The sequence below is a fragment of the Quercus robur genome, chromosome 4, assembly GCF_932294415.1.
Source record: "Quercus robur chromosome 4, dhQueRobu3.1, whole genome shotgun sequence".
Classification (NCBI taxonomy): domain Eukaryota; kingdom Viridiplantae; phylum Streptophyta; class Magnoliopsida; order Fagales; family Fagaceae; genus Quercus; species Quercus robur.
In genome coordinates this window covers 80,369,768-80,383,614 of record NC_065537.1, presented here as the reverse complement: position 1 = coordinate 80,383,614, position 13,847 = coordinate 80,369,768, and the positions used below count along the sequence as shown (strand labels likewise).

Here is a 13,847-nt window from a genome sequence, read left to right as displayed (position 1 = left end):
TGATGATGTAAATTTTTATTGTTACTATAATAACTATGTATTTTTAATTTTTTACACAACTTTATATAAGTGAATTTTTAACTTTTCCATTATTGGAGTGCTCACAAATACTGGGAAGGATCATGTAAAGGAAGAAAGAGAGAAAATGCAGCATGTTAAAAAGTGCTCACAAATTCTGGGAAGGATCATATAAAGGAAGAAAGAGAGAAAATGCAGCATGTCAAGAAGATTGACTGCTTTGTTTTTTGAGAAAAAGAAGATTGATTTTTTTTTTTTTTTTACAAAATAGAAAATTTACTCTAAACTAATTTAAGTATATATATACTTTTTAAAACATTCAACATTAAATTATTTATTTTATACTATATTTTATTTAAATGTAATTTTAAAAAAATTTAATTACTTTTTTTTTCTTCAAACACAATATATAACAATATTAATTCTCTTCTTTTATTTTTTAAATACATAAAAAAATATAAAATAAAATACAAAATAAATAATGATGATGTAAATTTTTATTGTTACTATAATAACTATGTATTTTTAATTTTTTACACAACTTTATATAAGTGAATTTTTAACTTTTCCATTACTGGAGTGCTCACAAATACTGGGAAGCATCATGTAAAGGAAGAAAGAGAGAAAATGCAATATGTCAAGAAGATTGACTGCTTTGTTTTTTGAGAAAAAGAAGATTGATTTTTTTTTTTTTTTTACAATATAGAAATTCTACTCTAATCTAATTTAAGTATATATATATATATATATATATGTAAAGTTCCCTCTTGAAAACTTGAACTCCAACTCTTATCCCCTCCACCCTTCATAAATACTCATACTTATATTTATAAAGTGACTATTAAATTAAGAGTATATAATAGTAAGATTGACTGCTTTATAGGTAAGAAGTGCTCAGAACTTCTGTAAAGGCAACCTTGGTTTTACTCACAGTAGGAAGTTTCAAAAAATTCAAAGTTTCTAAAACAATAGATATACCTAACCTAAAAGAACCTTTATCTTTATCTTTATTATTTTTTGAGAGAAAAGAAGGGAGAACCTTTATCTTTATCACTTTGCGGCAGTAGCTACTGGTCCAGCAGTCAGCTAAGTGGCTCACAGACAGAATTCTTACCTTAAGGTTGTGTTTGGAATTGTTTATATTCGGCAATTTTTTTTATTATTTAGTTTATTTTTATTACTTTTTATGGATTTTATTATATTTTTTGGTAATATTTTATTATTTCAGCTAACTTTTAGTTTTATGTACAGTATTTTCAACAAAAAATTTTTAGTTTCAGTTAAATAAGTTATTTTCAAACAAACTCTAAGTCTTGTCACATGAGAACAAAAAAATTTGTGCATTTTGGACAAAAATACCCCTTAGATTGTGTTTGGTATTAGCTTATAAGTTCAACTTTTAACTTTTAGTTTTTCTATACAGTTTTTTAAAAACTCATTTTTTCCCACATTTTCTCACTTTTTCAAATTTTTTCAAGGTACAAGTATACTTTAACACACTTTTAACAAATTTTTTTTAGTAAAAAACTAAATAAGCTATTCTCAAATAGATACTTAATGCACTTTTATACCATGAGTAATAATCCCCACATTCTACCGTGAGGATCCCTCTTTCTTAAAGCATCATGTTTTAAAAAAAATGCTATTTTATCCTATGAAAAATGTTACTTTATTATTTTAACACACCATTTTACAATTTATCGTATATCACATCTTCTATTCCTCAATTTTATATATTAAAATAATATATAAAAATATTAAATGCAGACATGTAAGAGGGAAGAGAGAGTGAGGGAATAAAAAATAAATTAGAAAGAGAGAGGGCCCACTAGGGTGAATAAAAAAGCAATAAAAATTTTAAGATTTTGCTATAGTGCCATTATATTAATAGAACAGTACTGTAGCATGTTGGAAAAATTTTGAGATTTGAAACACCACATGAAGCTAAGATTTTAGTGTTTGGTATGCCAAATGGCATTTGGTATAGCTGATGCCAATATTCTTAGGAAAATGCTAAATTTTATACAAGTTTTACTAAAAAGACTTTAGTGTTAGGATTGAAATTTTTTTAATTTAAATAGCTTATTTGCATAATTTGAAATTAAAAATTAAAAGTTAGTTTATTTTAAAATATTGGAAACTTATATTATTAAAATAAAGCTTAAACGAAAAATAATATTGTGAGGGCCGGTTAATCAATAAATTATTAAAGTCTAGTTAATTGGGCCTGTGGCCCATCCGAGGACGTAAAGCTGTCCGAGGAGGCCCATATCAGGTTGTAAGGGTAACCAAACGAAAGGAAGAGTAGATATCACATAAGGTGAGTTCAGTATTCGTCCGAGGACAAAATCCTTCTTGGCAATATGAGTCCGAGGATGACCAGAACGCCACCTTATTACAAACGTACTTCGGAGCTACGTTACCACTAAAAGTGGGATATGAGACCAAGGGTAAGAAAGAAGAGGCAAACAAATATTTATGACAACAGCTGCCTCCGCATTAATTGCCTTTCAACCAACTCTTTGGCCGCATTAATGTGGAGGTGATGCCTGAACAGTGATGAAGTAGCTTTACAGCTGCTAGTTGGAGGTTCCAGAAGGTGTTAGATGGGACAGAAAGAGATCCCCTGAACCCAACTTACACGTGTGTGGTGAAGATGATATCAAAAATGCAGTATATAACATGAAAGAAAGCATTGGAGGAAAGAGATCGGAACATCAAAAAACAGAGAATACTCAGTAGAAAACCTTATGAACCAAAGAACTGAACTTGTTTCAAGGAAAAATTGATCGTTATATCTGTGCTAATCTATCTATAAACGTGAGGTTTAATCGTTTTTCTTTTAAAGTTAACTTAGTTCTTGGACATCCACACTCTACAAATTTTATTGTTTGGGCCTTCAACGTACGAATCCAATACCAGTTTGGAATCGTTACAAATTGAGACCTTACAAATATAAAACCCGCAAACAATGGATAATTTAAGGAAAAAACTAACTTTAATCTGTTGCCAAATGCACATTATCATCTAAAATCTCTAAAATTGCAACCAAATTTTTTTACTTTTTATTAGAAACAAACTATGACAAATTTTACTACAAAAACTTCCTAATTAGTACGAAAGAATATAATTGATACTACTTAAACAAACAATATAATAAATGATAAAAAGTGATGATAAGATAGGAAAAATTTTACTCTATAACATTTATGAAATAATGTGTCTCATCACATAAAAATAATTGTGAAATTGTTTTATTATGTTTTTTATTTTTTATTTTTATTTTTATAACAACATTCATTTATTATGTTTTTTATAAAATAAGAATTGTAATATATTTAATATTTCTCAATTTTTGTACTTAATTGATACAGCATCCATATTGACTAATCCTTGTGCTAGGCAATAGGCAGTGGCCTAATTCCTATAACTAATTTTACTATAATAAAAAAAACTTTCTAATCGGTATAAAAGAATATGATTGGTACTACTTAAACAAACAATATAATAAATGAAGAAAAATGGATGATAAGATACCACTCAAATTTTACTATATAACTTTTATAAAAATGACATGTCACCAATTATAAAAAATTACATTATAAAAAAGTAATTTTTGACATTTTTTTATTATGTTTTTTATGATAACATTTATTGATTATGTTATTTACATCTATCCGTCAAACTCACATTACATTAGTATGTAAAAGTTATAAAATAAAATTTGTTATATATTTACTTATTTAGTATTGATGATTCCTTGATTATCAGTGGGTTGATAAGACTTGAACGTTGATCTTCGGGCTATCTCCTGTAATACCAAAGACACAGAATCAGAGGGGACCGGTGAGGACCGGCCAAAAATCCTCCGATGATCAAGTTAGTTACTTTGAACTCTCTGTAACGAAGAATACTTTAGAAGTAAGAAAAATGTCTCAATTACCTTCTTCCTTCATCGAAGAAGCCTTATATAGTGTGTGTGGAACGGTTATCTGTTTGGTAACCGTTCCCAGTGTCGAGGAGTCCGGAGAATTGGGAGTAACCGCTGTGGAAGTTACCTAGGTCGGACGGGCCGATGAACTCGTCCATCCATAGTGAGGATGGACGAGACCTTCATGAGGAGCTCGTCCATTTTTAGTCCATCCATAGTAAGGATGGACAAGACCTCCAGGATGATCTCGTCCACTTTTAGTGAAAGACGGACGAGATCATCTTGGAAGGCTTGTCGTTCATAAATGACGAGTAGATCTTGAGGTATTAAGCTCGTCCATATACGGACGAGGGTCGCTGGTACGCTTGCAATTTTCTCCACCTATTGTTGCTTCTGTCGTTGGACGAGACATATGGACGAGTTATGGACTTGGGATTATTTGTGACACCATCAGTTGCCCCCTCGTCCATGTGAGTCGTCCAAAAGGTTGAACGTTCTTGAACACAATTGGTTAATAATTACTGTACCACGTGTCCCTTTCTTATTAGAGACTGATTCCGTCGATTTATTTTTCCGAGGTAGATGCCACGTGTTGCTTCTGTATTGGTTGGGTCGTTTCGATTACCCAGGTCAGCATCCTATAAATAGTGGAATGCCTCCCTTGACCCTCCTCATTTCAGAAATTTTCTTCCTTGACATCCATCGTCTAGAGCCTCGTCTAGGAGTTCTCTGCGTCTAGAGTCTTCTTCCGTCTAGAGCCAGGTACTCTTCTTTTTCTCGTCTTTAGGTTTAAGTTTCTTGTTAGGGATGTCTGTCGCTTCCTCGTCTACAGATAGCCTTAATAAGGTTATAGACGAGTATTGTGATGAGACTAGTGATAGGTCTAGCTCTAGCAGTGCTAGTGATGAGAGTGGAGGAAGCACGGACGAGAACTACTCTTCTGGGGCCCCTGGGCTCCCTATTGAAGTCGTCCAAGAACAGCTTAGGAGAGCTTTTGGCTCTCAAGCTGGTTCTCCGTCCAATCCTACGGACGAGGTAGAGACCGTCTTCAGTTGCGCTGTAGGCGTCCATTCTAAGACGGACGAACAAAGGTTAGGTAGCCTTAGGTCCTGGTATCAAATCCCAGACGAGTTTAACCCTAGGCTACCCGTCCGTGGAGAGTGGTGTTGTGAGCCCCGTTTTGGAATAGGCGTCTATGAATCTTATTTCTTAGGTGGCCTTAGGTTTCCTTTAAATGCCTTCGCTAGGGAGTTACTAGTCAAGTTAGGTTTAGGTGTTTGTCAATTCAATCCCAATGCATGGAGGTTAATTATCTCCATGCAAGTTTTGTGGAGGGAAGTTTTTGGTGGGGACCGTCCTCTTACAGTGGACGAGTTCCTTTATTGTTATAAACCTTTTGCCATAAGTCAGTCTGAAGGTTTTTATCAATTTACTGCTAGAGGGAATGATTGTAGGTTGATCAAGTCCCTAGCTTCGTCTGATAGGAAGTGGAAGACGGAGTTCATTTTTCTTTCAGGCTTCTGGGCAGGGAACCCTGTGGACGTTGGCAGGGATCCCTTTCCCCCTTACACTGGGGACTTAGGGAACCTTCGTCCAGAAGGTACGTCCCTTCCCCTTGTCTATTTTTATTCTTACTCCTATTTGGTATATTTACAATTTCTAATCTTTATTTGTTCATTGTGTTGTAGCTGCCAAACGTCCGTCCTTGAGCAAATTTCACCGTGACCGCGTCCACAGGGCTCGTCTACACGCAGATAGGAGCTTCCATTCTCTTGTCACGCTTAGACGTCTAGCCAGGTGGGGTTTAGGTCCCGAGCCTTCAGACGAAGCTATAGCTCACGAGGTTACTGTGCGAAAAAGTAAGTTTTTAGCTAAGCTTCCTTTCCCTTTTCTCTTTTGTATACATTTCTTAACTTGTTCATCTCGTCTTAGGAATGTCAACCATGAAAGAGAACAAAGGGAAGGAAATTGCTGGAGAAGGGAAGCGTCCTGAGGGTGTGGCCCAGGATCGTCCTGAGGATCTGACACGTCCAACGGCTGGGGACAAAAGAAAATTCTTGCCAAAGAGTATTGACCTGGAAGGGCTCCCCAGTCGTAGAGACAAAAGGGTTAAGCAGGGCTCGTCCAAGGTGGTTAAGTCAAAACCTCCTCAAACTCAGCCTGCCGTCCAGATAGTCGACGTGGACTCGTCCACTCCAGTTGAATCCACTCCGTCCAAGACTCCGCCCAGAACTCCTTTAGCCAAGTTTACTACGCCTGGCTTGTCCCAGCCTTCTACGAACATTATTGAGAGCGAAGATCTGGCTTGGGAACGTTTCCAGACAGCCGTCAAGGACGAGGATATAAACATGTGCTACAACATGGGCTTGAAGGAATTTGAACATTCAGGCGTCCACGACCTCTTCAAGGTATGCCAGTATCCCTTGTCCTTGTTCAGTTATTAAAATTTCCTCATCTAATCATTCTATGTTGTTCTGTCTATTCACAGGCCATGTCGAAGTTTATAGCAGCGTCTAGACAGGCAACGGAGCTGGACAAGACGAGAGTCTTGTTGGAGACGAGGATTCAGGAGGTGAACGCTGACTGTAAGAAATGGGCTGGGTTTGCTGAAAAAGCTAAGGACGAGGTCAAAGAGCGTAACAAGTTGATTGAGGAGCTAAGGACGGATGCATTGGAGAAGGAGACGCGCATTGATCACTTACAACAGATGAACAATGAGTTGAATGCTCGTCTTTCCAAGGCAAGAGAGGACGCTGTGGCTGAGTTCAAGTCGTCCAAAGAGTATACAGACACTTTGGATCGCAATTATGCAGCTGGTTTTGAAGATTTCAGAATGGACGCTGTTGAAAACTTTCCTGAAGTTGACTTCAGCACAATCAAGCTTAACCTTGCTGCTGCCACAAGCTCTCTCCTCCAAACTGGCTCTGATGACGTCAACGTGGAAGACGACGCCAGTACTCAGCCTCCTCAGGACGAGCCTGCTGTGAATGCTCCCCCTTCTTAGGACGAGACTTTAACCTTAGTAACTTTGCTTTTTCTTTCTTTTTGTAACTTTTGTGTTTGGTCCTTTGTTTTTGGACCTTCTTTATGTAACAAGAATACATTATACTCGTCCATGGTTTTAGGACGGGTTTTTTAAGTATACTATTTCTGCTTTTCAAACTAATCAAGGGTTTTTGGACGTAGGATGTCCACCCTTTGAATGAAGTTTTATTTTCTTTGCATGGATAAACGATTTCATTTTCTTTGCATGGACGAGTGATTTCATTTTCTTTGCATGGACGGATGCTGCTAAGCTATTTTACTCCTAGCTCGTCCATGTCGAAAATACATATTTTTCATGTAGTCTAACTCGTCTTAGCAGGTAGTATTTTTAATTAGCTTGATTCGTCTTAAGACTTGCAAACTAATTTTACATACTATCTACTTATTTTGCCAACTTTTTGTCTCGTCCAGAATTTGGATTGTTTCAGTTGGCTTTACCTCGTCCATGAGTTGGACGAGTATGGATGTGGTTTCTTTTATTCAAGAAAATTTAGACGTTATATCTCTGCGTCCAGAGATTTTGTTCGTCTTGGATCTTTCAATCCCTCTTGAGGATTGAATTGGACGACAATATCATGGAGAATTCACACAACATTTTGTACATAACATAAATATTGTTTACAGACAAGGCACATGCACACTGATGCCTTTTTATTTAATAAATACATACTTCATGATTTCGTCCATAACCACAACACAACTATAAAAAGTAAATCATAGTTTCAAACTTCACACACAAACAATACCAAACATAGTAGTATCAAACAACATCACTCATAGTAGTACGCTAGTAGACAGATAAGACCCAGTCTCGTCCATAGGTTCACTCTTACTGGTAGTACCTCCTCAGGTGCTCCACATTCCAAGGATGTTCCAATTTTCTCCCGTCCAGGGCCTCCAGGTAGTAGGATCCTTGCCTTTTACAGTTGATTACTCTATAGGGTCCTTCCCAGTTTGGGCCCAACTTCCCATGTGCTGGGTTCTTGGTTGACAAAGAGACCTTTCTCAGGACGAGATCTCCTATATTGAAACGCCTAGGCTTCACCATCGCATCATACTGCTTAGCCATGAGGTTCTTATACTTTGCTACCCTGTATTCTGCGTTTGCCCTTACCTCGTCTATTAGATCGAGGTTCAAACGAAGCTGGTCCTCATTATCCTTGTCTTGATACGTCATCACCCTGTGATTAGCCATATGCACTTCTGCAGGTATGACTGCATCGCTTCCATAGGCTAACTTGAAAGGGGTCTCCCCTGTAGGGGTCCTCACAGTGGTCCTGTATGCCCATAAAACTCCTGGTAATTCATTTGGCCATATTCCCTTTGCCCCCTCAAGCCGAGTCTTGATGATTTTCAACAAGGATCGGTTTGCTACTTCAGCCTGGCCGTTGGCTTGGGGGTGTGCAGGAGAGGAGTAATGGTTCTGAATTCCAAAGTGTAAGCAAAAGTCCTTGAAGAGTGCATTGTCAAATTGCCGTCCGTTGTCAGACACCAATACCTTCGGCACTCCAAATCTGCAGACAATGTTCTTCCACACGAAGTTCTTAACATTCTGTTGTGTGATATTTGCCAACGGTTCTGCCTCCACCCATTTGGTGAAGTAATCGATGCCCACAACTAAAAACTTCATCTGCCTTACCCCCAATGGGAAGGGACCCAAAATGTCCAATCCCCATTGTGCGAAGGGCCACGGTGCTACCATTGGGGTGAGGTATTCTGATGGTTGCCTGGGGACATTGCTAAATCGCTGGCACTGGTCGCAGACTTTAACGTATGCTTTTGCATCAGCTTGCATGTTCGGCCAGTAATATCCTGCACGAACGACCTTGTGGACAAGTGATCTGGCTCCTGAGTGATTGCCACAGGCCCCTTCGTGAACTTCTCTCAGCATGTAGTTCGCTTCGTCCGGAGCTAGGCACCTAAGGTAAGGTTGAGAGAAACCTCTCTTGTATAGCACTTCATTCATAAGGACGTATCTAGCTGATCTCAACTTCACCTTTCTGGCCTCGTCCTTTTCTTCTGGTAGTCGTCCGTCTTTCAAATATGATATAATGGGAGTCATCCAATTTTCTCTGTTATCCACCTGCTGTACTTCCTGGGCATCTATACTCGGCATATACTGAACTTCATCTGACTTCTCTAATGATTCATCTGCTGAGGCCTCTTTTGCTATAGTATCAGCTTCCACGTTCTCCTCCCTGGGGATTTGAACGAAGTCAGCTTTTTCAAACCTTTTCACAAGGCGCATCACCCTACCAAGGTATTTCTTCATTCGTCCTTCCTTCGCTTCATACATCCCATTCACTTGCCCCATGATCAGTTGGGAATCTCCCATGGCACATATGGACTTGGCTTCCACGGACTTCGCCAATTCTAGCCCTTTGAGGAGGGCTTCATATTCGACTTCATTGTTTGTCGCTTGGTACTGTAGACGGACTTTATGTTTCAGTTTGTCTCCCTCTGGGGACTGCAGGACCACGCCAATTCCTCCTGCATGCCGTGTAGACAAACCATCCACATGGACGATCCATCTCTTGCTGTCCTCTGCCTCATTATGACTTGGGGTAAACTCTGCAATAAAATCTGCCAGGGCTTGAGCTTTTATGGCATGCCTCGGTTGATATCTGATATCGAACTCACTTAGCTCCACAGCCCACTGGATTAATCGCCCTGCAACTTCCAGTCTATTCATTGCTTTTTTGAGAGGATGATCTGTCATAACATTAATGACATGTGCTTGGAAATAATGCCTCAGCTTCCTTGAAGCTGTGATTAGTGCGAAGGCCAACTTCTCCATTTGTGGATATCGTCCTTCCGCTCCTTTCAATGCCTTGCTTGTATAATACACAGGTCTTTGGACTTTATCTTCCTCTCTTATCAATGCTGAACTCACAGCATATGGGGTTACCGCTAGGTACAAATATAGTTCCTCTCCTTCTACTGATGGACTTAGCAGCGGTGCCCTGGTAAGGTATACCTTCAAATCTTCGAAAGCTCTCTGACACTCGTCGGTCCATTCGAATGCTTTTTTGAGAACCTTAAAAAATGGCAAACATTTATCAGTAGCTTTAGAGACAAACCTGTTAAGCGCAGCGACTCGTCCAGTGAGGGATTGGATTTCCTTGGTATTTTGTGGTGGCTTCATGTCCAGTATTGCTTGAATTTTATCTGGATTTGCTTCAATTTCCCTGTGGGATACCATAAAGCCAAGGAATTTCCCTGATGATACTCCAAAGGCACATTTGCTAGGATTCAGCTTCATGTGATACCGCCTCAATGTCTCAAATGTCTCCTGCAGGTCGTCTAGATGTCTTCCTTCGTCCTGACTTTTTACCAGCATGTCATCTACATAGACTTCCACATTCCGCCCAATCTGCGGACAGAACATGTGGTTGACCAACCTCTGATATGTCGCCCCTGCATTCTTTAGACCAAACGGCATCACCTTATAGCAGAATAAGCCTTGACTGGTGACAAAAGATGTCTTCTCTTGATCAGCCTCGTCCATTCTTATCTGATTGTATCCTGAAAAGGCATCCATGAAGCTAAGCAATTTGTGGCCTGCAGTTGAGTCTACTAACTGGTCAATGCGCGGTAACGGATAGCTGTCCTTGGGGCAAGCCTTGTTCAGATCAGTGAAGTCAACGCACATTCTCCATTTTCCATTCGCTTTCTTGACCATTACTACATTGGCCAACCAATCCGGGTAGTACACTTCCCGAATGAACTTTGCTACCATCAGCTTTTGGACCTCGTCCTTGATTGCACTATCTCTTTCAGGGGCAAACACCCTCTTCTTTTGTCGCACAGGCTTGGAGGAAGGACATACATTCAAACGGTGTGTAATGACACTAGGGTCTATACCCGGCATATCCTCGTGACTCCACGCAAACACGTCGATGTTGTTCTTCAAAAATTGGACGAGGTCCGTCTTAATCTTCTCTTCTAAATCTGCTCCAACCCTGGTACATCTCTCAGGGTTATCTTCATCCAAGGGAATATCTTCCAATGCTTCAGTAGGTTCTGCTACAACCCTCTTTTCTTCAATGTTCATTGCTTGAACTTGTTCATCCATGGCCAGCATGGCCAAGTAACACTCTCTTGCTGCCAGTTGGTCACCTTGTACCTGTCCTACCCCGTGTTCTGTCGGAAACTTGACTGATAAGTGGTAAGTAGAGGTAACAGCTTTCCAACTATTCAAAGTTGGCCTCCCAATGATGGCATTATAAGATGATGGACAATCTACCACAAGGAAGTTCACATCCTTGGTAATCTGTCGTGGATATGCCCCCACTACCACGGATAAGGAAATGGTACCCACTGGTTGCACCTTCATCCCACCAAAGCCTACTAGGGGGGAGTTCACTAGACGGAGCTGATCTCGTCCTAATCTCATCTGCTGAAAAGCTGGATAATATAAAATGTCTGCTGAGCTTCCATTGTCCACAAGCACTCTCCTGGTTGTGTAGTTTGCAATTAATAAGGAGATGACGAGGGCATCATCATGAGGGTGATGAATTCTGTCAGCGTCCTCGTCCGTGAAAGTAATTGCCCGCTCATCCGTAGATCTTGCTATTGGTGATCGTCCAGAAAGCTGGACGCTTTGTACTACCTTCAAGTAAGCTTTCTTGGACTTGGACGACTGGCCAGTTGTACTTCCCCCAATGATGACTCTTATCTCCCCGAGTGGTGGTCGCGATGAATCTTCCATCTTTCCCTTCTGTTTCTCGTCCCTCTGGTCTCGTCCAAGGAAACCCCTCAGCTTCCCTTGCCTTATGAGATTTTCAATTTGTTGCTTCAAGTCAAAGCACTCGTCCGTGTCATGACCATGATCCCTATGGAAACGACAGTACTTGTTCCTGTTGCGCTTGTTGGGATCACCCTTCATTTTCTCCGGCCACTTCAGGGAAGGATCATCCTTGATTTGCATAAGGACTTGCTCAAGTGGGGCGTTTAAAGGGGTATACTGCTGGTTTCGTACTGGAGGGCCTGGCTTCTTACTTTCTCGATCTCTCCTTTCCTCCATCCGTCCCTTCTTTGGACGAGTACCCTGCTCGTGCTGACGACTGGGATTTGCGTCCATTCTCTCGGACCTCTTCCTCTTCTTAGCAATGATTGCATCTTCTGCATTCATAAAATTTTGAGCCGAATGGACGAGTTCGGCCATGGACTGGGGCTCTTTTTCGTAGAGCTTGTGTATAAACAGATCTGAATTCACCCCGTTGTGGAAGGCTGCCAGTAGAAGCTTATCATCTGCTTCGTCCACACTGAGAGCTTCTCTGTTAAAACGGGTGATAAATGACCTAAGGCTCTCGTTCTCTCCTTGCTCTATCGTCAACAAACTGGACGAGGAACGCTTGTGCCTTTGTCCTCCAATGAAATTGTTAACAAATAACTTGCTCAACTCCTCAAAAGAACTCACTGAATTTGGAGGTATTTTGCTAAACCAAACTCGCGCTGAACCCTTAAGGGTGGTTGGGAAGGCCCTACACATTATCTCATCAGGCACTCCTTGAAGATGCATGGTGGTCTTGAAAGTGGCTATGTGATCAAACGGGTCACGTGTTCCATCATATGAATCCAGAGAAGGCAACTTGAACTTTGATGGTAGTGGGTGACCGTTGATGGAAGCCGTAAAGGGAGAATCAGTCCTGTGAACCAAGTCTTCTATCGGATTCGCTCTTTTCATATTCTCCTTCATCTCCTCCATAACTCTCTTCATTTGGTCCATTTCTTCCTTCAAGTATGGTACCGTTCGCGAAGTGGTGCCTCTAAACTGACTTCCGACTTCGGTATTCTCTCTTCCACCATGACCATCTGTTTGTCTTCCTTCACGTTCTTCTTGTGTTTGCCTCCTCATATTAATCTCCATTCGTAATTCTTGGTTTTGGCGAGTCAACTCCGCCATAGCGTCTGCCATAGATTGTGCATGTTGGGCAGATGACTGCATGACCGGTGCAGATTGGCGATCGCGAAGCGGGTTGCTGCTTCCCTGATGGCCTGGGCTAGTAGCCCTTGATCTAGTCTGAACCATCAACCCTTTGTCACGGAGAAGCAAACTGTAAAACAATCGTTTCCCACAGACGGCGCCAACTGATGATTCCTTGATTATCAGTGGGTTGATAAGACTTGAACGTTGATCTTCGGGCTATCTCCTGTAATACCAAAGACACAGAATCAGAGGGGACCGGTGAGGACCGGCCAAAAATCCTCCGATGATCAAGTTAGTTACTTTGAACTCTCTGTAACGAAGAATACTTTAGAAGTAAGAAAAATGTCTCAATTACCTTCTTCCTTCATCGAAGAAGCCTTATATAGTGTGTGTGGAACGGTTATCTGTTTGGTAACCGTTCCCAGTGTCGAGGAGTCCGGAGAATTGGGAGTAACCGCTGTGGAAGTTACCTAGGTCGGACGGGCCGATGAACTCGTCCATCCATAGTGAGGATGGACGAGACCTTCATGAGGAGCTCGTCCATTTTTAGTCCATCCATAGTAAGGATGGACGAGACCTCCAGGATGATCTCGTCCACTTTTAGTGAAAGACGGACGAGATCATCTTGGAAGGCTTGTCGTTCATAAATGACGAGTAGATCTTGAGGTATTAAGCTCGTCCATATACGGACGAGGGTCGCTGGTACGCTTGCAATTTTCTCCACCTATTGTTGCTTCTGTCGTTGGACGAGACATATGGACGAGTTATGAACTTGGGATTATTTGTGACACCATCAAGTATATCTCAATTTTTATACTTATATTGATACACAGCAGTCTGCAGTATCCATATTGACTAATTTTTGTGCCATTGGCCTAATTTCTACATCCACATGATTGCCAAGTGATATCAATCATGCAT

General features: G+C 40.4%; 1 protein-coding gene across 1 annotated transcript in view; it reads left to right on the top strand.

Annotated features, from left to right (window-relative positions):
* LOC126724277 (putative disease resistance protein RGA4) overlaps positions 1 to 13,847 on the top strand; it is a 103,520-nt gene that overhangs the window by 59,917 nt on the left and 29,756 nt on the right. The window lies entirely within an intron of this gene.